Source organism: Silene latifolia, chromosome Y (genome assembly GCF_048544455.1).
Source record: "Silene latifolia isolate original U9 population chromosome Y, ASM4854445v1, whole genome shotgun sequence".
NCBI lineage: Eukaryota > Viridiplantae > Streptophyta > Magnoliopsida > Caryophyllales > Caryophyllaceae > Silene > Silene latifolia.
Window position 1 is genome coordinate 375,966,239 of NC_133538.1, and position 27,089 is coordinate 375,993,327.

Here is a 27,089-nt window from a genome sequence, read left to right on the forward strand (position 1 = left end):
GGGCGTAGTAGACATTCACCTGATCATTGTATGCTTCCTTATGCATATGTTGCATTAATTGTGTCAAGTAGTCATTGCTCGCCATAGCATTACTCGATTTGAACTCATGGTAGGCAAAGAGATATGGTGGTGTAACAATGGAGGAGGAGGGCTCTTCACTTGGATTTTGTTGTTTCTTGATGATGGTCTTGGCTCTTTCGAAAACGGGAATGAGGTAGTTGGTTCGGTGGGTGGAGATGCGATAAATCTTGCTTGGTAAGACAATAGACTTGGCATCCTTGATGAGCCACTCATAGGTATGGTCTAAGTTATCATGCTTTACCCATTGAAATTTGTGGATCAAATTGCTCATATCAAGAAGGTGGTTTCCTTTAACCGCTTTGTAAGTGTTGTCTGTGTTGAACTCCGGGTTAAAGTGCTTAGCCAATCTTGTCACCAAGCCTCCATTAACAATGAAAGCTGCGCCATCTTTACCATTCTCAATATCCAACCATCTCTTTATCAATAGTTGAAGAATATTGTACTCACTTTTGGGCTTCCCACCAACATTCAAAAAGGACTCAAGGTAAACAAAGTCTAATTCCGTCAAGTGATTGGCTTCCTTTCTAGTAATCAAAGTGTTAGCCACGAACTTGTGCCAATAACTTATATCCGGATGATGAATGTACAAGGCATGACACTCCTTAAAAGTAGTGAACTCACGACCGGAGATAGCTTGCCAAAGTGGTTTGGCATAAAAAACTCCAAAGGTTTCTTGTGGAATCGGTCATGGTTCTTAAGCCCAAACACTTTACCAAAATCACATTTATGCATTGTTTTAGTCTTGTTTTCGAGACGGAATTCTACACAATCTCGAGTCTCAATTTTGTACTCCCCCAAGGAACTAATGAATTCCAATGTCAAAGAGGGGTGTGTTAGCTCATTCATTTCAAAGAGGGTTGACAACCCCATAGACTCGAAGAATGCCTTTGTTTGCTCAAGAACACCCAATTTACCCAAAGCATCTTGACATACAAATTTAGTAGCTGGAATCTTTTTCTTGGCTAGGGATTCGAATGCAAGCCTATGCTTATCGGATATGAAAGTTACCTCCGGATAATTCTTCAATTATTCCACCTCCGGGATAGAAGTAGTAGCTTCCTCGATAGCATTGACGGTTGATGGGGCTTGCTCCCTTTGTTGAACCTAGACCAATGCCCTTGATGCAAGAGCTTGTTGTCGCTTGGATAAAATTGGTGTCTTTGTTGCTTTGTTGCCTCCTTTAGTCCTTGCCATAACTATTCTCCTTTCAAATTGGTATCAACAAACCAAGTATATGCTTTAATGCTCCTTTCTTCTTCAAGTTTCAATTGAATGCCCAATCAATTTGGGGATTTTTGGATTTTCACCAAACCCTAGAGAAATTGATTGATTTTGTGAAGAAATTGTTGTTTGAATGGTCTTATTATTGATAAAAGAGTGATTTATTTTTTATTTGAGCAAGTTTGGATTTGATTGTGGTGAATTTGGATGAGAAAATGGTGTTTATGGATGAGGGTTTGAAGGTTGAAATGAGGGAAATTATTTGTGTTTGTGTTTGAATAAAATGAAATGAAATAAAGAAGGGGGGGGGGGGGTGAGTCCCGTGTTATGTTGATGTAGCAGGTAGGTACGGGCGGATTGGGGAGGAGTCGGGCGGGTTTTTATCCAGTGAAAAATCAATAATCTGCTTGGCTCTGGAGATGGGCGTCTTGAAGGCAAATCGGGCGGATTTTTGCTTGGCTCGCTCGACTTGTGTTTGGGACGGCCATATTGTCGTCTAGTGCAAAGTTAACAATTGAGAGCTCCTTCAAGACCTACGACTTGAGTTGAGGTCGAACGACCTGAGAAGTGGGTTGCTCGAGCTAGTGTCGGGTCGGGCATATTTCTTTCCTGAGCAAAATTTCACTTTGTGCTTCTTTCCCAGTCCTCACGAGCTCAGGTCTGCTCGTGGGGATCTTTGCCCCGCATCAATTCTTCTTCTTTTCTTCGTCATTTATTCTTGGGTTGCATTACAAAGGCTTGATTAGCCTAGGCATGTGCTTCCCTACACTTGATTATCAAACACTACACATTTGAAGCACATTAAAATCCCCCCCCCCCCTCACTTGCTCTCATGTTACACAAATCCGTCAAACAAAGCATGTAAAATGCAATGGAAAAATTGAGTAATGTACAAGTTAAATGAAATACAAGTTAAGAGGTTAGAATATTTATAAATGGTGGTTTAGGGAGGACTCCACCAAACTCTCCTTCTTTTGAGAGGTGTCAAGGGGGCAAAGCCAAGGCGTTGTTGATGTTGCTCAACACCTTGTAGAGGTAGTCAAAGGCTTGTTCATTTTCTTAATAATGGTCTTGCATAGACCCTTGCACATTGTTGTCTTCATTGTTATAATCCGAGTCATAGTGTTGACAAGGATCCATCAAGCCTTGGTCTAGAGTCATAGCATTCCCAATGTAGGGATTGACCAATCCCTCAAATTCATTGTCTTATAGACCATACACTTCATTTGCTTTCTCCCCTATGTTGGGTGGATCATGAGTTGACAAGAGCAACTCTCCTTCTTTGTTATCATGGCCAATGAGGCCTCCATCTATACTTGTCATGGGTGAGCTTTGCAAGCTCTCATTCTTGTTGTGAAAAATTCCATGCTCTCCGAATAGAGCCATTTCAACATCATTAATATCTTTCTTCCAATTCGGGGGTGTATCTTTGCCCTTCTCTTTGACATTTCCATCTTTCCCTTGTTGTTTGAATGGAGATTCCATCTTCTTCTTGTCACTCTCCTGAGTATAGTGATCAACCATAAAGCATGGCTCAAACAAGTTAGGAGCTCTCATAGTCTTATTAAGATTGAAGGCGATTGTTTCATCACCTACTTCAAGGGTAAGCTCTCCATGTTTCACAGCGATCACCGCTCCGGCGGTGTGTAGGAATGGTCTTCCTAGAATGATTGTAATATTGGAATCCTCCTCCATATCAACAATGACAAAGTCCACCGGTATGAAGAACTTCCTTACTCTCACGGGTACATCTTCCGATACCCCTAGTGGTTTCTTTGTTGACCGATTCGCCATTTGTAAGTTCATGTTGGTGCACTTGAGCTCTCCCACTCCTAGTCTTCACATACCGAGTATGACATGACACTCACACTTGCACCTAGATCACATAGTGCCTTGTTGATTATTGTATCACCAATGGTACATGGGATGGAGAAGCTTCCCGGATCCTTGAGCTTTGGAGGGGAATTCCCTTGAAGAATTGCACTACTTATCTTTGTAAAGGCAATGGTTTCCAACTTCCTTATAGATTTCTTCTTGGTAAGGATATCTTTCATGTATTTTGAATAGGCCGGAACATGGTTGATTAGCTCCGTGAATGGTATAGAAACCTCTAAGTTCATCACAATCTCCATGAACTTTCCAACTTGCTAATCAAACTTGGGCTTGGCTTGGCGACTTGGGAATGGAAGTCTAATCACAATAGGCTCTTTCTCAATTTCTTTGACCTTCTCCTCATTTATCTTCTTTGATGAGTCATTGGTAGTTGTCTCTACCACCTTTGAATTTCTCCTTAGTGGTTCAATCACATCACTTTGCTTGTCATTCTTCTCAACAATTTCTTCTTCAATTGGCATATTTGGTCCCTCATATCTTGTACCACTCTTCAAGTGGATAGCATTGATGGTCTCATGTCTTGTGGGAGGATTAACTTGAGGTGGTAATTGTCTCTTTTGTCTTTAGAAGCTAGAAGAGGCCAATTGAGACAATTGAGTCTGCAACATTTTGGTGTGAGCAAGGATATTATTGATGGTAGTGTCTTTGGCTTGGCTATTCCTTTGCATTTGAGCAAAGAAATCTTGTTGGCTCTTTTGCATTTGGAGGACTGCTTTTTGAACATAGAAAGCTTGGTGATTGGGTTAATTGTAGTATGGTCTTTGAGTAGGATTTCTCATTGGGGGTGGTGTGTATGTATGTGGGTTGAGGGTTTGGACATTTTGGCTCTTGTATGAGAGGTTTGGATAGAATTTGGTATTCTCGTTGTAGTAGTTGGAATAAAGGGTGCCATTCTTGTATGCTTGGAAAGCATTTACTTGTTCATTTGTTCCCCTACATTCGTGTTGATCATGTCCCAAGGTTCCACAACTCTCACACACTCCATTTGGGATTGAGGATGTTTCCATCATAACATTGACATGTTGTTTGGGTGATTGGGAAGCTTCATCAAGCTTGGCCATGGCCTTCTAAAACTTCAAGTTTATGGTGTCGATATTAGCACTTAGTTGAGCAGCCAATTGTGTGATGGAATCCACCTCATGCTTCCCTCCCCTAGTGGCTTTTCTTGGCCTACTATATTGGGAATTATGAACCACCATTTCTTCAATTTTAGCCCATGTTTGGTCGTCATCAACCTCGGTGAATCTCCCATTAGAGCTCATATTATGCACATTTTGTGAGTCTTCATATAAGACATTCCAAAACTGTTGGACGAGGAACCACGCACTTAGTCCACGGTGAGGACAAGAGCGACATGTATCCTTGAATCTATCCCAAGCCTCATATAGAGACTCTTCATCTCTTTGCTTGAACCCGGTGATTTGGGCTCTCAACTTGTTAGTCTTCTCCGAAGGATAGAACTTCTTGTAGAAAGCAAGTGCTAACTTCTTCCATGAATCAATTGCAAGGGTAGCTTTGTCTAGGCTCTTTAACCATTACTTTGCGGCTCCGATCAAGGAAAAAGGAAACAACACCCATCGAATTTGGTCTTGGGTTACTCTGGTTTGAGAGATTGCATCACAATAGTCACAAAAAATCACAAAAAGTCTCCATGTGTAGATGGGGATCTTCACTAGGCATCTCTCCAAATTGACTTCTCTCAACTAATTGTATGAATGCGGATTTGGCAATGAAATTACCGGTTAAGTGAGGCGGTGTTGGAGTATCATTTGGTAGGTTCTCCTCGGTTTGTACGGAATGAGATAAAAATTTAGGTTATTGTGGGTTTATTTTGTGGTTGGTTTTGAATTGGGTTCTCCTCTCCTTCTCTTGCAAAAGGGTTGGTAAACTCAACACTATCTAATTGGACAACACCAATGTCCACAAGTTCTCCAATACCCAAACTTGTTGAAGCCCTTCTAACGGTTCTTCTAATGTTGGTCAAGGTTCTTTCAATTTCGGGATCAATAGGCAAAGGTCTACCTTGTGATCTCCTAGACATGCAAAAAGCAAACAAATAGAAAATAATTAAAACTACCTTGAGAAGTTTTAATTCCCCAAGGTTAAGAAAGATACAACTAAAAAAAACAAATGATAACAATTCAATTGAACACCGTCCCCGGCAACGACACCATTTTTGATTCGGTTCTAACTTTGTCGTCTAAGCTAACCGACCTAAACAATATTTATAATCTTAACTAACTACTATTAGTAGAGCGGCAAGTAAAGGTCGGATCCCAAAGGACGGGTATTGAAATAAGTTATCGGTTGTAGAGAGCTATGTCTTAGGGTGTCACAATTTGGGTTGAGATCAAACTAAACTACTTAACAATGAAATGAGAGTAAAACAAGAAAGTAAAGTAGGGGTTTGTAAACAATTGATTAAAGCACTAGGGGGTCATGGGTTTATAGGGGATTCATGGTGGTGATGATACAAATATGTTTACATACTTGCAAGCAAATTATTGTTGAAGTGGAATCGAGTTAGTTTATGTCTTACAATTCCTAGGAAGATTTGGGTCCCGGAGCCGAGTCGGTCAAGACTGTACAACACCTACAAGTCGACTTAGTTTCTTCCTATTCAACTTTATGCATGGTCTAAAAAGACTCGAGTTAGTTTATATCTTACAAGTCTTGTTGAATAGATAAGAGATGTATGCATGCAAGGTTTTCAATCAACCAATTTATCAAGCATAACATGTGCATAAGTTGAAACTACAACAAGCAAGCAATGTTATGAAAATATATTATATTAAGTATGGATCTACCCCCATATTTTAGTTCCCGTATTCCCCCATTACCCCTAACTAGGACACTACTCACTCATGGTTATGGTAAACATGCTAATAAGAGTGTCAATCATATTAACAAGGTTAAACATGGTGAATGAGTAAAGCAATAATTAATTAAGCAAGGGTAAAAGGGATTATACCAACTTTAAGGATGATCCAAATAATAAGCAAAGAATAATAGAAGAACATTTCATGAATGATGAAGAGTTGTCAAGTCTTCAATAAACCCCAAATAGTTTTCAAATTACCCAACTAATTCTAAGAACACTTGAATGATTAAAGAGGAATTAAGATTTGATTATTATTGAATTGAGTAAATACAATTTGATTAGAACTAGATTAATAATGTATAAATTTGATTAATGGTAAATTATAACTTGGTAAAACTTCCTTGTTAATCCCCTAACATAATGGGGTATTTATACTAAGTACAAGCATTAGGGTAACTAAGGGCTTAAATGACGATTAAGTCCCTAAGAAGAAGATTAGTGCCTTGCAAGTCTCATAAGGAGCCGCCCGACTTGACCTTGAAGTATGCTTGTGCTGCCCAGTGATGCGCTCGACCTGACGGTGAGACACCCGGATTGAGGCTTGAGACGCCCGACCTGAGCTCGGGACGCCCGGATCTTTGATCAACTCTTCTTCTTCTTCCTTTGACTGCCTAATGATCCATAGGGTTCGTTGAGGGGTCGTGGGGGTCTTCATCATTGCCCATTCTACTTCATTTATTTACTTAGGCTTTTAGCAATGGTCTCCTCTTTGATGCTTGGTCATTAGATGCACTTCATTTAGCTCCACTTTGCTCCATAAATTCAAGGCTAGCATTCCTCTCCAACCAAGGACACAAAACCTCAAAGAATATGCAAAGTAGGGAACTAAAGATAAAAAACGATACTAATAAGCACTAGAAAGCATAGGAACGAGGCTAGTTCCGGGACTAAATGTGCACAAATATGAGTCACATCAAAAGAGAAGCAACGAGTACCTAATTTTAATTGCTAAATTTAATTTATTTTCAGATTCAATCTAAGCCGTTGATTTCTGGATCATATATATATATATATATATATATATATATATATATATATATATATATATATATATATATATATATATATATATATATATATATATATATATATAGAGAGAGAGAGAGAGAGAGAGAGAGAGAGAGATTTGGGATCCGGTGAGAACTACCAACATAATCAGAACCTTGAGACCTCAACCTTATGGATATTGTTTTTTTTTAAATAACGACATATTTGGATTCGGCATAGAATTTTATGGCTAGACAACATAATTCTTAGTCCAAAAAGTATAAGTTATTGACGGAAATCGAGTCGAAATACATTTTATTAATTTTCATGCACTTGCTACTCATTTTCATATATATATATATATATATATATATATATATATATATATATATATAGGGGCGGGGTCAGGTGCGAATTAATATTCAATACGAACCGTACGAACTAATATAAAAAATTATCTGAACATCAAAAGTTTGAAACAATCCATCGCTAACTTCCCTCTACCTTATCCTTTATTTATCCAAACCCCACCTAACTTTCTATCTCCCTGATCCACCACCACCACCCGTCGCAGTTCCCATGGTGTTATCCTACGCCGGGCACGCAGACCAAGCCAGTAAGCCGCCAAGCTTCTTTTGTCGCTCTTATTGTTAGCAACCAAGGTATGAATTTTCTGACAACTTCCATGATTTTCGGCTTTAAGTTTCCCGATTTCTTTGACGGTTCAATTAGTTTTCTGAAATCTTACTTTGTTTATTGTATACCTCGATTTCAATTGAATTATGCAAGAAAACTATCACCGGTTGGTCTCGTGGTTTTCGATGGTGGCGCGTTGAGGTATGTTGCGTCGGGGATGAGGGTGCACCAGCGAAGGAAAAGTTTTGAGGGTCCGATTGTGTATCGTTGGTGGGAGAGGATGTTTCCGATGTAAAGCTTCATTTATTTTTGTCTTTTGCATCTTGTCACTTTTCGATTTAAATGATAGCAACAATCTTTGCGATTGCAACTTGAACATTAAGGTTACTCAATATTTAGATTGATCAGTGTATGGCACTAGGACTTGTGGCAAAGTTGATTCTATTGTTAACTAATTTCAAGCATGTATTAGAAGTAGTTTTGTTTTACTAGGGGGATTAGTTTGGTGATGCAATTCTAAATTTAGTTCGCACTTGTGTGTTGGTTATGTGGTAGCAATATTTTTTAGGGATTTGAACATAGAAAACCCACTTCTTGTGCAGCTCTTAACTGAAGCTTTTAGCTACAGAATATTAATAAGTTGGATGCATGTCGGTGTGTAATACGACTCCTCTTACTTGTGTTTTTCCTTTACTCGTTGTCTGAACTATCGCGTGAAATTATGTTTCATTAGCTAGATTGATTGTTGAAGTTCTATATGTGAATATATTATAAGAATCTTCAAATGGTTCTATGGCTTTCAAAGAGATATTTAGGACTCCAGTAACTCTTTTTCAAATATTTGGTTTTCTGCGGTGATCAAGATGTTCTCATTAGCTCAGGTTAAGCTTTCTTTTGGTTTGATTTAAATGTTGTTAACTTCTAAGGGTATTAGTTTTAACCCAATTGAATCATTGTGTTATGTTGCACCTTGTTGTTTGTTATTCTTGTCTGTCCCCTTGAAGTCGCCGAGAAGTCGACTACTTTGCTAGACTGCTAGTATATAGGATATGTTCTCGCTTTGCCTGTACTCGACTTTTTGACTTGCCATGATTTGAGGAGTTCTCAATTTGATTAATTTATTTACTCCCATCTCGTTTTCAGTTTGATTGATTAACGAAATGTCCGACATTCATTACCTTAGTTTGCAAAACTGATGCTAATTTGTGTAGATACCTCATTTCTGCACCTCCCGCGAACCACCCGGTGATGATTGGGCCGCATGTTTGGTATACAGAACGATTTATAACAATTCGTAAGTTTAACGTCAAGTGATAGCTTATACACTTGTGTCTACCCCTTGGTCATCATATACGCGCCGTTACGGTTGTTTTGACAGTAATTAGAGTTCATTTGGAGTCCTGGTAAAAAACCGTCTTCATTTTCTAATAACCGTTTAAAATGCCAAGTCAGAATATTCTGGAATGTTCCGGATATTTCTATTCCATATTTCAACCTTCTAATCTTTAGGCAAAATATTTTCTGAAAATATATTTTAAATAATATGGAAATTGAGATCTACCGCAATTCCATAATAGAAACACGAAAAATCTTTCTTCCGCAGGAGGAAACCCCTGGGGAAAGGACGCAGCACCTGCTGCGCCTCTTCCAAGAGCCGCAGTGGTTGTTGCGCCTCTTCCCCAGCTCCTTTTTGTGTATTTTAAGATCTTTTTGAGATTTGTTTCCAAAGTTTAACAGAAACCCTAATTCCTCCATGTGATTAGTATAAATAGGGACTTTCGTTCCTCATATTTCTCACGCGAGTGTCCGCCCTTCTCTTATCCCTTTGTATTCTAAGACCGTGCTCTTTGCTTATTGGCGTCTACATGCTTTAACTTTCGACCACGTAAGCTCGGATCCTTCTGAGTACCAGCCTCGTTTTGCATGACCGACCAATTTGACCAACTCCACTCAATCAACTTAATAAATCTAGTTTAATTTCTCTTACGAGGGCACTTTCATCGTACATTCGAGTCAAGCAATCACTAATCGTTAACTTAGTCAATCTCGTTTCGTCAAACATGTAAGTCTGAGGGTGTAAATCGCATCTTTTATTATTGTATTTTTTCTTTTGTACTGAAATTATTGTAAAATCTACGTCGAAAGCATATTTAAAACCGATTTATAAAACCTTTTATTCAAACCTTTTTACGGATTAATGGGAGACAGACGTCGAGAAGAAGCGTAGCAACTGGTGCTCCTCTTCGAAGAGCCGCGGCATCTGCTGCACCTCTTCCTAAGGCTGCCGCAGTTCCTGCTTTTCTTCTTCTTCCTTCGTCCTCTGTTAATTCGTCTACTTTCTTTCGTCTTTTCTTATTTTTCCTTTATTTCATTCGTATACTAATCTTAATACATAGTTCATTAATAATTTATCACTTTTAATTTCCGACTTAAATCCCAAGTAATTAATATTTGCGGGTTTTCGTCATTAAAATCAAATCCGGGTTTTAGAGATTCGATTCATCCATATCAAGTCTCTGAAATTCATCTTTTGTATATTTTCATCTGTTCTTTGTCACTTAATAATTTGTAAATAATCCTAATTATAATCGTATTAAAAAACCTAATTAGTTTGTTCTAATAAGCTTAATTCGTAATTAATTCGTAATTAGTCTTTAATTCATTCTAATTAATTTGAGTCCGTCCTTTATCGCTTCTATGACCCTCTCATATGTAAATAACCTGTTAAATTACTTCTAATTGAGTCAAATATCATTAATCGATAATTAAATCACCAACGAATATTAACGATATGCAGTTCCGGCTTCACAGCCAGAACTCACCTCAGGAACAGAAGCAGTGACCACTGCGCCTCTTCCAAGGGACGCAGCTCTGATGCGCCTGTTCCGGGTTGAGTTCTGTCTCTGAACTTTCGTTGTTGCTTTGACCTAATCTATTAGCTTACGTATTAGTTTACTATTACTTGTATTATCACCGCTAACCTGTTCTTTATTTGTTTTCTCTTTTCTTTTCTCAAATTATTCATTTTAAATGTATTTTCGACGTAGATCAAACCAATGTAATTATTGTAATTTTAATTATCGTATTTCATTTATTATACTCTTTATTGTTTGCTTGTTTTCACATGTAATCAACCTTAAATCCTTACTTCGACCCAATTGTGTGCTAAATTACGTGTTGACCGACTTAGTTAACCTTCACATGCTAGGACTAATTTATTGTTTGTTGCATTGCATGCATATAATCGACAACACATCAAGTATAGATGATTTTCCCTAATCATTAGTAGAGGCTGCCATCGAGGCGGGCGGGATTAAGCGTTCGATCAAAAGAGCTTCCTAATACGTACCTTCACCCCTTACTCTAGATCTCTGTTAACATCCGCGTTCATTGGCATCCACGAGAGTCATTCTAGACATAGAATGCTAAGGGTAACGAGTTCTTAGTGTCTATGTCATTACTTTGTGTCTTGACATGACACGAGGTATTCGAACGGTTTCCAATTTTCCACAATAAATTGGTGGCGCTTCACAAATGCAAACGCTTGTTTTCCCAAGCGACCCCGTGGGCCCCCCGTGTACACAGTTTGGTGACTCTGATGGGGAGTAATACACTTACGTGTTGCCAAGGGTGAAACTTGAACATGGTTAGGGAATAGTTTATATGAGACAGTTGTCGGTTTTCATTACTCGGTCTTCTTATATCGTTTTATTCGGCCTTCCTAGGCCCAACCCAACCCATTCGACCAATCGTCCCAGCTGGACGGTCCAAATTCTTATCTGGGCCTAAGGATGGATAGCGATTGACGTCAACCATACCATGATGCTTACTCATGTTTGTATCAAGGGCCTTCACTACTCGAGGGAATGGACTAGGAATCGGCCTTACTCCTGTTTGGTACGAGCCTCTCCACAGACGCCGGGTTTGATTGCTCGGTATGGCAACCCACCCTTTAAGCCAAAACCCTTTAAATGCACTCAGCATAATGTTATAATGCATGTATGAATGCTTGTATCATATGTGATCACCATTTTCTAAACAAAACCATGACGAATTTTGTAAAATCAAAACCTCTTTTAAAACGTAAATATTTTCAAAAAAAGGCCTAAATTAGCGCAAAACCAGTCAAACTCTGTCCAAAAATCGAGTTAAAATTCGGGCCTCAAAGCCCATTTCAAAGCCTCACTTCGAGTCCACTCCTACAACTACACTATAGTTGACTAGTACCAACATTTCAAAACTTTGCCACTTTTCAAACCTCACTTACACAAGTGGCACACTCCCACTTCACTGTTCGAGTCTTTTCTTTCAGTAAGTGTGCTAGAATGGTCGATCGTGTTTTGATTTGTCGTCAATCTCCTATCCAGTTTCCAAGTTGCCCGGAACTAGTCACGCAAGTGTCAATGGACAACTACCGAATGGTAATGATCTGATCCTAGCCGCACTCGCTCGTGTCCAAACAAATCAAGAACAAGCTTATGAACGCCTTAATGCCATCGAGAACCGAATTTTTGCGGTAGAAACTAGACTACCTCCTGTAGAAGATGACATTCCCAGCCAATGTGTGAATGACAACCTTCCACCTTATGTTAGACAGCTAGAAATCAATCCTCCTGTAGGTCTTACCGAAGCTGAAAAGCGATTCCAATACTTGGAGGAACAATTGATGTATCTCAAAGGAGATGATATCTATAGGGAAAACAATCACAAGTATGAGGCCGTGAGCACCAAATTTCCAACCAACTTTAACATGACTGATATCCCAAAATTCAAGGGACATGAAAACCCCTTGAACCACATTCGTGCTTTCAAAGATTACATGTCTATCAAAGGCATCATACCCGAGATATTCTTAAGGATATTTCCTTCATCTCTCAACACCATTCCTAAGCAATGGTTCTACTACCTAGAACACAAGAAAATCGCCACCTAGGATGACGCCGCAATCGAGTTCGCTAAACAATACGCGGATAACGCCGAAATCCAAGTCAATATGCGCACTTTAGAGGTTCTTACCCAAAATGAGAAAGAAGGTTTCACCGACTTCCTAAGTAGGTGGAGGAAGACTAGTACCCAACTTGTCGAGCGTCCAGATGAAGCTACCCTCGTGGAAAAATTCGTGGACAACTTAAGGCCCTTTTATGCAAGTCACTTGAGGTATCAAAACATCAAGACCTTCAAGGATTTAACCGTACTAGGGACAAGAATTGAAGATGACATCCGTAAAGGACTCTTGTCCAAAATGGTAGGTCGTGGATATCAAGGCTCAACAAGTCGTTCCTATGGCTCTACTAGCAAGACTAATGAGCTTAACTTTCTCGAATCATCAAAGAAGAATAACCCACAAAGGAAATTCACGAACATTGGCGATACATACTCCAATGCTTTGAAGAGGTTGATGAAACAGGGTAAACTCTAACCCATAGGGCCTACACCTGATCCAGAAAAGAAGTCCAAGTTCTGGGATAAAAATTCATACTGCGAATATCATAGAGGTAAGGGACACGATACAGAAAAATGTTACAAGCTAAAACATGTACTTCAGGACATGATCGAAGACAGTCGCCTACCAATAACGCCTGGAGGTAAGCCTAATAATACTCAGAATCCTCTTGGAGTTTTGATGATTACAAGTGACGAATCTACCTTAGATTGCTCACATCTTATCTCCCCAAAAGAGGAGGTAATCAACGGGATATGGAAATATAGCGAGGAAGATGTCTACCACCAGGATCTTCCCTTAACCAAAGAAGCCAAAAGCATCATACATGAGATCATTGCAACGCTAGGCATCACAACCAAACCGAACCAGCAAAAAGGATGGAGAAAGTCGATCAAATGGACCAACAACCATGGAAGACTCTTCATGCTCACCACTGGAGAAGGAGAGATATTCAAAGGAGAACCAGAAGACAACGAATTCGAGTCAGAGTCAGAGTCGGAATTAGAGTCGGAGTCTAGAGAAGTCCCTAGAGAGTCTCCTCCTGTCGTCATTCCCACTCCCCTTGTTTCCCCTAGCATAGCATCGAGTAGTAACAGTAGTTTGGGAAATGTCCCGACAGCTGTTCCTTTGCCGCCACTGACTACTGAACAGATGGCTTCTTTGTTTCAACTCTTTTCAAATTTTAATATGAATAAATCAGATTCTGCTTACTCTTTGTGTTATTCTGAATGCAATTCTGTTTACGATGAAAATGAGGATGATGCAGACCTAAACTTAATCGAACTACCTCCCTACATAGCTAAAGAAATACTACAAGAGTGGGAAGAGGCACCAGTTATAGAAAACACTGAACCCATCAACGTAGGAACCGAATCAGAACCCTAAGAACTTAGGATAGGGACAACCTTGAGCCCCACTAAAAGGGCCAATTTTATAGACCTCCTACACAAGTTCAAAGACGTTTTTGCTTGGTCCTACAAAGACATGCCAGGGATCGACAGGGACATTGCCGAACACAAAATTCCAATCAAACCAGGTTTCAAACCTGTAAAACATAAGCTTCGTCGAATGAGGATAGAATGGGCTCTTAAAATCAAAGAAGAAGTCGATAAACAATTCAAAGCCGGGTTCATCAAAGTTTCCGAGTACTCAGACTGGGTAGCCAACATAGTACCCGTGCCCAAAAAAGATGGGAGAATCCGTGTTTGTGTTGATTTCAGAGACTTGAACAAAGCGAGTCCCAAACATGACTTTCCTCTACCACATATCGACATATTAGTGGACAATACAACAGATCACACGTTGTTGTCCTTCATGGATGGGTATGCAGGATATAATCAGATCAAAATGGCCGTAGAAGACATGCATAAGACCGCCTTCCTCACTCAATGGGGCACCTATTGCTATACAGTTATGCCATTTGGGTTAATTAATGCTGGAGCTACATATCAACGCACCGCAACTATACTACTACATGACATGATGCATAAAGAAGTCGAGATGTATGTAGACGATATGATTGTCAAGTCCAAGGATAGAGAGGGGCACATTAATAACCTTCGCAAATTCTTCTTAAGACTACGAAAGTACAACATGAGGCTCGACCCTCAGAAATGCGCATTCGGGGTGACATCAGGCAAGCTTCTGGGATATATCGTCAGTCAACGAGGCATAGAAATCGACCCTTCCAAAATCAAAGCTCTAATTGAAATGCCACAGCCTCAGACAGAGAAGGAGATTAGAGGATTTATAGGCAAGGTGCAATATATAAGTCAATTCATATCGAAACTCACCATAATCTATGAACCTATCTGTAAAAAGCTAAAGAAAACAGATCACACCATGTGGTATGACGACTGTCAAAAGGCATTCGACAAAATCAAGGAGATATTAGCCAAACCACCAGTGCTCATGCCTCCTCAACGAGATCAACCTCTTGGTTTATATCTCATAGTGGCCGAAACAGCCATGGGGGCTATGCTAGCACAAACCGTCGGAAAAGAAGAAAGAGCTATCTACTACCTCAGTAAGAAGTTCTTGGAGTATGAATGCAAGTACACACCACTCGAAAAGACATGCCTCACTCTTGTGTGGGCAACAAAGAAGCTACGCCATTACATGCTTAGATATTCAGTCAAGGTATACTCAAAAATGGATCCTGTCAAGTACCTCTTCGAAAAACCCGTTCTCAATGGACGCTTAACAAGATGGACTTTGATGCTCTCAGAGTTCGACCTCAAATATGTGCCTCTGAAAGTTATAAAAGGGCTTGCTGTCACCGAATTCTTCGCAGAAAACCCCATCAACAATACCCAAGCGATAGACACATGGTCGTTTCCGGAAAAGGATATACTCCAAACCAATGTAGACTCCCGGGACCTTTATTTTGATGGAGCGTCGAACCTAAGAGGATTTGGATTAGGAGTGTTGCTCATTTCTCTTGAAGGTGAGCATACGCCAGTCTCTATCAAGCTCGACTTCGAGATGACAAATAACGCAGCAGAATATGAAGCTTGCCTCATTGGGCTACAAGCGGCGGTAGGGTTAGGCATCAAGAATCTTCGAGTACATGGAGATTCATCCTTGATCATCAACCAAATTACGGGGTCTTGGAAAATTTGAAGTGAAAGTCTAGCATCCTATCAGGCCAGAATAGACCAAGTTGCCCAATTCTTCAATCAAGTGACTTATCTACACCTACCTCGAGAAGAAAATCAGTTTGCAGACGCTCTTGCAAAACTTGCATCTCTGATTAATATGCCAGATGATATGGTAGAAATGCCTTTATGCATCGAACGACGGTCAGAACCAGCTTATGTGCACCAAATCACAGATGAAGAAGAAAACCCAGAGAAGCCGTGGTTTCAAGCGATTCTAAACTTCAAGCTCAATGGCACCTATCCACCAGATATGGATAAGAGAGGACAACGTGCTATACGCTTACTAGCCTCCCAATACGTCCTTATGCAAGGAGAATTGTATAAAAGAACACCTCTTGGTGTAGTTTTGCGTTGCCTTCATCGTTCACAGGCACAAAAAGTGATGGAAGAAGTCCATGATGGAGAATGTGGCCCTCACATGAGTGGACAAATGATGGCAAAGAAAATCACACGTTTGGGATATTACTGGACCACCATGGAATCCGATTGCATCAAATATGTCAAACATTGCCACAACTGTCAAATCTTCGGGAATGTGCAACGTGTCCCTCCTTCATTACTCTACACCATGACATCTCCTTGGCCTTTTTCTGCTTGGGGAATCGACATCATCGGGAAGATAACCCGAGCCGGAATAGGAGGTCACTGTTTCATTTTGGTGGCAATCGATTATTTCACCAAATGGGTAGAAGAAGCATCCTACACTAGTCTCACAACCAAAAATGTGGCAAAGTTCATACAAAACAATATCATCTGTCGATATGGTTGCCCACATGAGATCATCAGTGACAATGGATCACATTTCCAGGCTGAGACTGAACAATTGTTAGCCAAATACAACATTAAACACCACCATTCCTTGCCATACAGACCACAAACTAATGGCGCGGTAGAGGCAGCCAACAAGAACGTTGTCACCATCCTCAAGAAAATGATTGACAATTATCGGGATTGGCCAAGTAAGATACCATTTGCTTTATGGGGATATCACACATCCGTCAGGACACCCACTGGGGCTACTTCTTTCTATTTGACTTACGGTATGGAGGTCGTGCAACCAGTTGAACTGGAAATCCTATCCTTGCGTATTCTACTTGAAAGTCAAATCCCAAAAGCTGATTGGAAGAGAGGTAGATATGAAGAACTCGTCCTCTTGGACGAACGAAGATTGCGTGCATTACACAATGTGTAAACATATCGGGCACATATCAAACGAGCCTTCAACGAAAGGGTCAAGCCTAGAAACATCAAAGAAGGAGACTTAGTCCTCAAATCAGTTAGAGCTCTTTTACCTATCGATCCACGAGCAAAGTTCAAACCCAACTGGGCCGAACCATTCTTGGTCAAGTCCATACTCCCGGGGGTGCGGTTAGAATCACAGACCTAGATGGGAATGAATTTGCCAACCCAACTAACCTCGACCAACTGAAACGATATTATGCCTAGAATAAGAACAAAAACGCGCCTCGCGTGACACTACGTGTTGCTCATGCGGCACGAAATAAAAAACCGGCCCCTGGCCCCGCTGAAATAAAGCTTATGTCACTTTGCTCTTGCATTCTGACAACTCGTCATCCTCATATCATCAAATAAATTGAATTGTGCTTTAGGAGTAAGTAAAGCTCATGCTCATTTTCTAGTTCGTTACAAGCTCTTGCTTAGAACAATTATTCTTTTACATTTACTCGAACTACGCACAAGGGTTTGTTTTCATTTTTTAAATGAATACGTAGCCAATCCTTCACGGGATACAACCCATTATTTTAAATTTAAATAGAAGGACATTTGCATATGCATTTGGAATTCAACAAGAGTAATAAAAGAAAATCACAATAGTTTCATTACTAATTAATCTTTTATTCATTTTCCTTCCATAAATAATAATAGTACGCCACATAATATAAAAATGCTAAAATAAATATACTAGGATTCTAAAAACCCCACCATGCATCACAAATAATAATAATAATAATAATAATAATAATAAATAATACTACGACTTAGGCTATTATTCCATCTTCCCCTTGCCTTTGTCATTTTTGTCATACTTCTTATCTCGACCACGAGCCGGGCGCTCCTGTGTTATCTAGGACCTAATCACCAACAGTCTCTCTCGCGGTCTAGCCTTACCATTTCGATCAACCACCATTTCGACGGCAGGAGAAGTCTTCGGTTTCTTCGACGGATGAACAACTCGGAATCCGGCTTCTTCCTCTCCTTCGGTCAAATACTCCTCCTTCTCCTTTGCTACATCACGAATCTTGTAATCAATGGGCTTGCGCTTCCTTATCCTCTCACGCTCCTCAGGAGTAGTAGCCTTCCTCCACTGCAAGTAGGAATCCGATACCCATAATGAACTAACCGAAGAGTTTAGGAACCACATGTTTCTCTGAGCCCATTTGAGAGCCCACTCTCTACGACTCTCAGCGGTAAGTGCCACTGCAGTCTGAGGAACAGTATCGAGCTTAGGAATCTTCTGTTTTAAGCCAACCTGCCTCATCAGTCTCTTCGGGAAGATGCATATCATGAATTCCAATCCAGGAATACGCACTGATCGAGTAGGATCCAAAGACGATACTTCAGTAACTGATATGAGATGCCACCATGGCACAATCCATCTGATCAAGGGGTCATCCTCATTCTTCAACTTGTTCTCCCAATAGTTGCAAACCCGGGTGAAGTCCACCATATAAAGTCTAGTCCTCATTGCAATCGAACGAGCATGGTACGCAGAAACATTAACTGGGGTTTCGATCAACCGTAGACGCTCCATGAGCCAAACCTACCAAAGCAGGAATTAGTATCCAACCCAAAAAAAAAAGAAAACGAAGCGAAAAAAACAAAAAAAAGGAGAAAAAAGGTTGCACTTTTTACCTGCAGAATGATAGGACTTCCTAAATAAGGGAGCTCGCAGTTGCATTTTCTGTTATCCAATCCCAATATGATCTCTCCTAAACATAGACAAGCTGGGCTCCTGCGCAACTCCATTTGCTCAACCAAGCTCAGATAACGAGGATCACCTCTCATCTCCTTATCAACATGCCCTTGGAAGACATACCATGCAATAGGCAAAACGCGAATCCCCTACGCCTCGCAACATAGGAGATCGAAGGGTCTGCCCTATTTATAAATCGATCAACGAAATCAAGCATTCGGACTCCTTTTGAGGTCACAAGGCGATCAACCTCAGCTTTAGTCAGTCCAAGCAAGTCCCTAAACTTGTTTTTGTACCCTTGAGAGCTAGAGGGTATAGCAGGCATATGTTCAGGATCCCATCCACCAATTGCAGCAATTTCTTTAGGAAAAGGACAGATATCACCTCCGGGGAAGGCAAACACGTGGAAATTAGGGTCCCAATATTCGAGATAAGCATCCAAGAACGGTTTCACAACCTTCACCAGTTTCAAACTCAAAATTGACCCCAAATTGAAAGCACCCATATCATGCTTCTCGACATTTGTAAATTGTTTGTCCTTTCTTTGAGACGGTTTTCGAAGGCATCCATGATGTGCAAATTTTCTATATAATTGGATAGTTTTTATGTCATAGACGGAAGAAAGACGGAAGAATTGTGTGAATAAAAACTCCATCGACGTCTATATTTATACTAAAAGCTGTTTCCAAAAATTTGTCAGAACAGACAAGCTGGGGAAATGGCGCAGCACTTGCTTCGCCTCTTCGAAGGATCGCAACTCGTGCTGCGCCTCTTCCTCAGAGGGTTTCGGTGCTTTTTCCGCGTTGGAACTTTCCTAATTCCTTTAAGCATAATTTCCTATTCGTATAGGTTATTATTTTTGGTAATTCCGTCAAATTACCATATTTTTGTGTTTCCTAATCTTACGGGCACGCTTTTCAAGGCGAAATCGACATTTTCGTCAAACAAGCACAATTACCAATTTCTTTTTATTTTTCTTTTTGGGGGAATCATTTCACTCCCATTTCACATTTTAATTTCAAACTTACCCATTTCTTTTTATTTTTCTTTTGGGGGAATCATTTCACTCCCGTTTCACATTTCATTTAAAACTTAGACGTTTCTTTTTTCGTTTTTTTTAGGGGGTAGCCCTCCCTACCGTCCGATCATTTTCGGCAAATTTTTTGCATTTTCAGGTCCTTTCTTTGTTTTGCGCTAGTTAGGCCATGTGTACAAATACGTGTGCATTTTCTATGTGAATTTCGGCAGCGTGACGGCGTAAACCGTTATCTACCAAACCTGTTCAAAGCTAACCTGCAGGTACAAACAAGACAACCCAGCAGCAAAGGCACTCAGGTCACCATATATACAATCAAAGGGTCATATGTACATCAAACTGGGGGGCTCTTGCCCGAAACAAAGTCTAAAAGTCCAAAATAAAAGTCCTAAAAATGTACAAAATGTGTGCGGTACAGCCGACAATAGAAGCAACAAAAAACAAAAGCAACTACTACTGGTCGCCACCTAGCTCGCTAACTCTCGCCACGAGAGCAGCAATCTCGGCGTCTCGGACCTCCAACTCCCTCAACAGGCGAGCCATCTCCTCTTGGGACTGCGCTAGCTCACGCTCCAAGTCGCGCTCCCTCTGCGAATGACAGAGAAATGGCTCATGTCAATCATTTCAAATGCAAAGAAAGTTAGAAAATTCAAAAATTAAGTAAACGAAAGGTTCATACCTGTCGTCCTCGACCACCAGCAAGTGCCTCGATGGCAGTAGCCCGAAGCCGGTTGGCTACCCTCCACAAAGCCACAAACTGAGATGGCGCCACCTGCATTTCAATAAACAAAGATTCTCAGTAAATGGACAGAAAATGGACAACTGTATTCTTATACAAACGCTAACCGAGTTGGGAACTTACCCTCCGAATCAAATGCTGCCACTCGCCAAAGTCACGAAGCTCGGAGATCGTTGTTATCCCCGCCGCGTCGGTGTACTCGAGGGTCTCAGGGTACGTTGGGGGCTCGACGCCCGCCTCCTCAATCTCCTGTAAAATTCAGATGGTTTCTTTATTCGATGATCATTCATCATTGTTCGTTCATCAAATCAACTCGTAAAGGGAAAAACGAAGCACTTACCACGACCGGCCAGTACGCTAGCCTCCGACGAGTGAACGCAGAGTAATCCTCGCCAAGAAGAAGGAGAGCGTCACCACCGACGTCTGCCAGGTCAGCCTCCCTCTCAGCATCGGAAGGCTCCCTAAACATCACCCGAGGAGGATCAATGGGAACCGTGAAGGCGTCACGAGAGCACTGATGAATCAAACGCTCGCCCAGATACCACACTGGACCCATCGACGTCCTCAGCAGCAACCGACTCGAGCTCCTAGGTCGAAGGACCTCAGCCACGAAAGGAGGAGCGCCAGCATAGTCCGCCCAAGGCCTGGGCACCCACTGAGACAAGAAAACAATAAGTCATTCTTATGATCGTTTATAAAAAGTGATGAATAAGTAAGTAAAAGAAAATGATCAAGAAGTACTCATGTCACTTAACTTCAGGGAATTCACGCCCCGTCGACAGACATCGTAAGAAGAGCGCTGGCTCTTCCTAAGATACATCACCCAATCCCTCACGACAGGATAAGCTCTCGCCCTGGCTCTGTCCCCTTGGGCGCAAAGCCTGGAAAGTAGGAATACACCCACGCCTACAAAACAAGATAATCAATGACAATCTTTTGCGATTCGATAAGGAATCGAAATGATCTTTCATGATGCAAAATGAAAGTTCATACCTCCAATAGTAGTCCAGGGCCAACAGTAGCAGGAGAAATCCCATTCTACAGCATCTCGGGACAGATCATGGCCCTCATGTAGCGAGTGAGGACCGCATAGCCAGGAGTGACCCAGTCCCAACGACCCAGGTCACGCAAGTCAGAAAGGAAGGGAAGAAGCTTCGTCGACAGCCTCTCCCCCTTGTCTCCTAGGTAGAGTGAAGACAAGAACCACCAGAGCCACATGCGAGCTCTATGCTTCGCAGTGCAGGGAGGAGGATCCTCCACCCTCCCGTCAATCGTCACCACCATCGGGATCCGGCCAACAAAGTAACCCTGACGTAAGTGCTCGGCATTAACCCGGGAACCCTAAAAGCACTCGCCGTTAGGTTCCAGCCGATCAGCCTCCTGGCCTTGGCCGAGTCCACCCTCATGGCCGTCAACGGCCACAGCACAGTCTCAGCTTCACATGGCTGACCAGAAATCATGCCGTAGTCCTCCAACGTGACCCCGACCTCGCCGAAAGGCATGTGAAAGGTCGAGGTCATGTCCCAGAACAGATCAAGAAAGGCTCGAGTCAGGCTAAGGTTAGCCCGAAGCTTCCTCTCCTTGATCTCCCTCCACGCCCGTACCAAGGCTCCAAAAGCTCCAAGCTTGATGATGGCCTGCTCCTCCGCCGACAGTCTTCCGTAAGCCTCCATCATCGTCGTGTAGCCAGAAAAGATCTCATGTTTCCGGCCCCCTATTTTGATTCAATGCAAAGCTATATTTAGCTCGAGTGATGAATTCAAGATTTACCAAGCTCTTCACTGTCCTATAAGAGAGGTGACTCTCCGCTGCCCATATGAGATGGCGGCTATCCCATCTCTCAGCCCACTCAGGTGCTCCTCTCAGCTGACGACCACCTCGTCTAATGTTGGCCCGTCTCGGAGCCTCCTCCTCAGCAACCTCCTCCTCGGCAGCCACTACAGTAAAAGCCTCCTCTAATGCCTCCTCAAACGTAAGAGAAGGGTCGCAACCAATATCCACCTCCATGGGAGCTCTCCCTGACGTAGAAGCCTCATCACCTGCAAAATTAGAGTGAATTAGGCCGCGTCAAGTGACGGCGAGCCTTAGTCAGGGTATTTTCAAGCTTTTTAAGCTCCAAAATTGCTCTTTTCTCACCATTTTTGGCCTTTTCTCCTGAAACCCGACTGCTCATGTGGTCATATGGGTCACGTAAAGTCTAAGTTCGAGCCTAAGTTCATGCCTAAGCCTGGGTTTGAGTCGAAATTTTGGCAGCATTTCATTATAACGACGATTATGCCCTAGAAGAGTGTCCTGAGAAAGCCATTGCAAATCAAAAATCCGAGATGGTAGGAAGTTAACCCATCACATAAGGATTCCAAATATTAAGTTTCATCACAAATGGGCAATCCTAAGGCTATTTTCGAAGCGATTTATGACACAGCTGTGAAACCGTCACAATTTCACTCAAATGCTCAATACTTGATGAAAATTCGAAATGAACACATGGTTACGTTCCTCATACTACCAATTATCCATTTCTAAAGTCAATTTCACAAGATAAATTCATTTGGGGGAAAAGCCCTAAAATTTTCGACAATTAGGGTTGGAAACCCCAAATTTGTCGACTCAAATTAGGCAAATACGGATTTTTAATGCAAGAATAGGACACATACCTCGATTAGTCATGCAAAATGCAAGCTTTTGATCATATTTTGACGGAAAATGGTTGGAATTTGAGAGAGTTTTTGACGAATTTGTGTTTTGTTATTATGAATAAAACACGGTTCTGTCGAGTTTTTACTCAGACAGAGACGAACCCAGGAAAAGACGCAGCAGGTGTTGTGCCTCTTCCAAGAGTCGCACCTCTTGCTGCGCCTCTTCCTCAGCTTCCCTCCAATTTGATCTTCAAAAATTCATTGCAAGTTCGTTATTTGTGGGCCTATCTTTGGTGCGCCTCTTCCTCAACACCATATATCGTATATTTGGTCCGTTTAATGTTTATTCTTCGTCCGGGCCCGTATTTTCGAGTAGACTGTGAATTGTCGCAGTACTTTATCAAGACTTCGCTTGCAACAACGAGCGCATTTTTTCTGACAGGTGTTACGACACGCCTCAATTAGTCCCTCAGCGAGAGTTCATGACAGCCGATTGTTCCTCTCGAGACATGGAGATTCAACCTCAAGTTTTGGTGGAGTTCGCTTGAGACCGACGTAAGCAGATTCCACCCAGCAGTTTCTACCGACGTCCTGCCACCCCTTCAATATTACGTTTTATTTCCCCTCGAAAAAAGAAGTCTCAGGTATGATCTCTTCTTATGGCTAGCGAGCCTTCTTACGTAGTCTAATGGACTTTAAACTACCCTCCCCGATAGTCGACAGACTCTAAAATGTTCCTGATGACAGGTCCTTGGCTCAAACCCCTTGAGCCACCTCGCGTCGCCATAGTCGTCAGGTTGTAATCTTCGATTGACCTGATGGCTATACTTTGACTTTCGCCTTGTCCAAGCCTCAGTCAAAGTGGGGGCTCTGTAGATGCCTCATTTCTGCACCTCCCGCAAACCACCCGGTGATGATTGGGCCACATGTTTGGTATACGGAACGATTTATGACAATTCGTAAGTTTAACATCAAGTGATAGCTCATACACTTGTGTCTACCCCTTGGTCATCATATACATGCCGTTACGGTCGTTTTGACAGTAATTAGAGTTCATTTGGAGTCCGGGTCAAAAACCATCTTCATTTTCTGATAACCGTTTAAAATGCCGAGTCAGAATATTCTGGAATGTTCCGGATATTTCTATTCCATATTTCAATCTTTTAATCTTTTGGCAAAATATTTCCCGAAAATATATTTTAAATAATAAGGAAATTGAGATCTACCGCAATTCCGTAATAGAAACGCGGAAAATCTTTCTTCCGCAGGAGGAAACCCCTGGGGAAAGGACGCAGCACCTGCTGCGCCTCTTCCAAGAGCCGCAGTGGCTTCTGCGCCTCTTCCCCAGCTCCTTTCTGCGTATTTTATGATCTTTTCGAGATTTGTTTCCAAAGTTTTACCGAAACCCCAATTCCTCCGCGTGATTAGTATAAATAGGGACTTTCGTTCCTCATATTTCTCACGCGAGTGTCCGCCCTTCTTTTCTCCCTTTGCAATCTAAGACCGTGCTCTTTTCTTATTGACGTCTACGTGCTTGAACTTTCGACCACGTAAGCTCGGATTCTTCTAAGTACCAGTCTCGTTTTGCATGATCGACCAATTTGACCAACTCCACTCAATCAACTTAATCAATCTAGTTTAATTCCTCTTACGAGGGCACTTTCATCGTACATTCGAGTCGAGCAATCACTAATCGTTAACTTAGTCAATCTCGTTTCATCAAACATGTAAGTCTGAGGGTGTAAATCCCATCTTTTATTATTGTATTTTTTCTTTTGTACTCAAATTATTGTAAAATCTACGTCGAAAGCATATTTAAAACCGATTTAAAAAACCTTTTATTCAAACCTTTTTACGGATTAACGGGAGACAGACGTCGAGAAGAAACGCAGCAACTGCTGCGCCTCTTCGAAGAGCTGCAACATCTGCTGCGCCTCTTCCTGAGGCTGCCGTAGTTCCTGCTTTTCTTCTTCTTCCTTCGTCTTCTGTTAATTCGTCTACTTTCTTTCGTCTTTTCTTATTTTTCATTTATTTCGTTCGTATACTAATCTTAATACATATTTCATTAATAATTTATCACTTTTAATTTCTTACTTAAATCCCAAGTAATTAATATTTGTGGGTTTTCGTCATTAAAATCAAATCCGGGTTTTAGAGATTCGATTCATCCATATCAACTCGCTGAAATTCATCTTTTGTATATTTTCATCTGTTCCTTATCACTTAATAATTTGTAAATAAACCTAATTATAATCGTATTTATAAACCTAATTAGTCTGTTCTAATAAGCTTAATTCGTAATTAATTTATAATTAGTCTTTAATTCATTCTAATTAATTTGAGTCCGTCCTTTATCTCTTCTATCTATGACCCTCTCATATGGAAATAACCTGTTAAATTACTTCTACTTGAGTCAAATATCATTAATCGATCATTAAATCACCAACAAATATTAACGATATGCAGTTCGGGCTTCACAGCTAGAACTCACCTCAGGAACAGACGCAGTGACCACTGCGCCTCTTCCAAGGGACGCAGCTCTGCTGCGCCTGTTCCGGGTTGAGTTCTGTCTCTGAACTTCCGTTGTTGCTTTGACCTAATCTATTAGCTTACGTATTAATTTACTATTACTTGTGTTATCACCGCTATCCTGTTCTTTAATTTGTTTTCTCTTTTCTTTTCTCAAATTATCCATTTTAAATGTATTTGTGACGTAGATCAAACCAATGTAATTATTCTAATTTTAATTATCGTATTTTATTTATTATACTATTTATTGTTTGCTTGTTTTCATATGTAATCAACCTTAAATCCTTACTTCGACACAATTGTGTGCTAAATTACGTGTTCACCGACTTAGTTAACCATCACATGCTAGGACTAATTTATTGTTTGTTGCATTGCATGCATATAATCGACAACATATCAAGTATAGATGATTTTCCCAAATCATTAGTAGAGGCCGCTATCGAGGCGGGCGGGATTAGGTGTTCGATCAAAAGAGCTTCCTAATACGTACCCTCACCCCTTACTCCAGATCTCTGTGAACATCCGTGTTCATTGGCATCCACGAGAGTCATTCTAGACATAGAATACTAAGGGTAACGAGTTCTTAGTGCCTATGTCATTACTTTGTGTCTTGACATGACACGAGGTATTCGAACGGTTTCCAATTTTACACAATAAATTGGTGGCGACTCCACAAATGCAAACGCTTGTTTCCCCAAGCGACCTCGTGGGCCCCCTGTGTCCACAATTTGTTTTCCCATGGTTTCAGGTTAGGTAATCTAGTGAACTCAGGCTTGCACCAGACGCTGCAGTTCATACCGTAGGTGTCATATGTGCAGATATATTTCACTAAGGAACACGTAGTATTTTTAGAGCTTTCTAATGTAGTTTCATATCTCTGGAGTTTGATGTTTTGCAACACTTATACTACGGTTTTATGAGTCTTTGGGTACTCTATCGAGTGGGGGTTACTCTGTCAAGTAAGTATGTTTTTATACGAAATAGTAGTCTGCTTGTAGGGTACTCGATCGAGTAGGCTTGACACTCGATCGAGTAAGTGGCACTCGATCGAGTAAGTGACTTACTCGATCGAGTAAGTAGGTTATTGGGTGTTTTGCGACGGGTTTGTTAATAATGCGGATTAATATATATTAAGTTCCGTCATCTTCTTTAAACACTTTTAAAAAACCTAAAATCACAGTGAAGAGAGATTTCAAGTTACGTTGTATCATTCCTTCACATTATTAGCAAATCCCAGAGCTAGAGGTGTCGGTTTCCTTTGTTCTTTGTACAATTATGATCCTTGCGTCGTGGGTAAGTTCTACATATTATTTTTATAGCATTTGGTTAATATTGGTTAAACCCTAATGTGGGGATTTGGGGGTTTTTATGATCATGTGGTTAAGGTAGTAATTATATGTATGAATGTATAG

At 41.0% G+C, this 27,089-nt stretch overlaps 1 non-coding gene across 1 annotated transcript; it reads left to right on the top strand.

Moving 5' to 3' along the window:
• The first annotated feature begins 4,524 nt into the window (after positions 1-4,524).
• LOC141636593 (small nucleolar RNA R71) lies at positions 4,525-4,631 on the top strand. The gene has a single exon (XR_012541199.1). It is a non-coding gene; the product is annotated as a small nucleolar RNA R71 (small nucleolar RNA).
• The last annotated feature ends 22,458 nt before the right edge of the window (positions 4,632-27,089 follow it).